The sequence below is a fragment of the Hevea brasiliensis genome, chromosome 15 (genome assembly GCF_030052815.1).
Source record: "Hevea brasiliensis isolate MT/VB/25A 57/8 chromosome 15, ASM3005281v1, whole genome shotgun sequence".
Classification (NCBI taxonomy): Eukaryota; Viridiplantae; Streptophyta; class Magnoliopsida; order Malpighiales; family Euphorbiaceae; genus Hevea; species Hevea brasiliensis.
Window position 1 is genome coordinate 25987201 of NC_079507.1, and position 2381 is coordinate 25989581.

The following is a 2381-nucleotide window of genomic DNA, read 5'->3' on the forward strand; positions in this document are numbered from 1 at the left end:
AAAATAATTGCCCCAATGGAGGGCCCATGTTATAATTACTTTAATTATAACATTTCCAACTTAATCATTTGTTTAGAAGATTTTATGGTCATCCTAATTACTATTAAGGTCTCACTTTGCACATTATCCATTTAGCATGCATATATCATATACTGCATGTAACACCCCTATATTCGGTAGTGCATTCTATTGTTTCGGTGACTAGTGTCTGTCCGGACAGCTAGGATGCCTATAACTAAATTTAAATATTAGTGAGGAGACATAAAATAATGAAATATAAGAAATGAAAATACAAAAAAAAAAAACAAAGGAAAAATAATAGCAATGAAATGAAACCAAATTAAACGAGTCAGCACTGCAGCGATGGGTGACCGCACGGGGAAGTTACGGCGCAGGCAATAGCCGATCCCAGGACTGCAGGGAACCCTCGAAATTTAGTTTTGAGACATAATTAAAGACTTATTGAAATATAAATGTCATTAGAAATATAAAAAAAAAAATTAATTAGTACAAAGAAAAACGAGAAATTGAGGAACCGACAAAATTGGTGTTACCGAAAAATTGGGAATACAACCCGAATAGGGGCATTGTGGTCATTTGACACCTAAAGTTGGCTTTTCACCTAAATTTCAATGAAAAATAAATGGTATTACATTTTGGAAAATAAAATAAAAAATGGAATTAAAGATAAAATGTAAATTAAGAGAAATTAAGGTTAAAATTACAATTATTGAAACCTTAGATTACAATATAATTAATCTATGTTTAGTAGAGCACTAAGTGGATACATTAATACTTAAAATGAGGACAGAATCCTCCACTCACTTCATCATCCTTACCAAGCTCTCTTATGGCCGAAAATAGTGTCCCAACTTCCCTCTATGGAAACTGCCCATGCAAGCTTGAGATCACCTTCATTTCAAGCTAAATTCGTGAACTTCCTTCATTAATCTTTGCCTACACACCTTGGACAGCAATAAGGGAGCAAGAAAGATAAGTTTTGGTGTAGTTTTGAAGAAGTCCAAAAGAGGTAAGTGGTTATTTTTAATTCTTGTTTCATTAAAAGTGTAACTAAGATTGTGGGAAGTTGATTTATGGAAGAAGTTTTGAGGTTTGATAAATTATTGGTGATGGAGCATTTCGGCAGCCATGGAACTTCACCATGTACAGCTTATTTTTGCATGTAAATGGTAGTTTGGGATGTTGATTTAAATGTTTAATTGTATTGAAGTTGAATTCCATGTGTAAAGTTTGAATGGTGAGCTTGAAAAGTGAAAATGGAAGTTGATGTGTATGTGTAAATTTTTGGTAGTCTCATGATGAAGATTGAAGTGTTTAAGTTCATGAAATGTTGTTGAAATATTGTACAAAAAATGGCAGCATATATGTGTGTGGAATAGTGGTGATAAGGTATGTAAATTGATAATGGAACTATGTGTGATAATTAGAAGTATTTATGTGCATATATTGTTGGGTTTGAACTTTGTGAATTGTGACTGCATTTGTGTATTTGGAAGTGGTTATATTCTGTCCAAGTTGACCTATAATGTAGAGAATTGAATGGTTTTGGTTAGTGCCAAATGCAGAATGGTATGGAGAAGTAAGGAGATAGTTGGTGAATGTGTGTTGGTTTGGTGTTTGAAAGGCATGTAGAGGGCAATATGCAAATGGGCCTATCACCCTAAGTGTGTGACTCCAATTGGTATGAGGCCAATTGGAGGTGAAACTAGGCACAAAATGTGCCAACTTTCATGTAGAAAGCCTACCTAAATTCTGCCCAGAAAGTAACTTGAGAAATGACCAAATCCGGATTAGTGACTTGAAATCTGAAAATTGACCATTAGGGCAGTAGTTAGTTTTTTGGCCATAACTCACTCAAAATAGGTCCAAATGACCTGAAATTTTTACCATGAATAGATTAGACATAGAGCTACAACTCTTATGAAGACACCAAAAACCAGAAATGATCATAAGCAATTCAAAAGGCTTGCAAAAATTTGGATATAAAACTGCCAAAACTAGAAATGACCTAAAAATGACCTAAAGTTGCCATTTTAGTGCAATCTGTCCAGCTTTAGTAAATTGACCATATCTTGGTCTATATAACTCAGAATGACCTGAAATTTTGCCCTGAGTGCAATAATACATAGAGCTACAATTTTGCTTCTTTGACCAGAAGCTAAAAACCAAGAGAAATAGGACTTTAAGCTAGACTAATCTAGCACATAAAAATTGAGAACTTGACATTTACATGCAATGATGCTTGAAATAATTTGGCAATGAATGCCAGCTTGTAAAAATGGTAAGTTGCACTATAATGGTAGCATATTGAAATGCAAAATGTGACATACTGGTTACATTAAACCTAATTCACCTAGAGT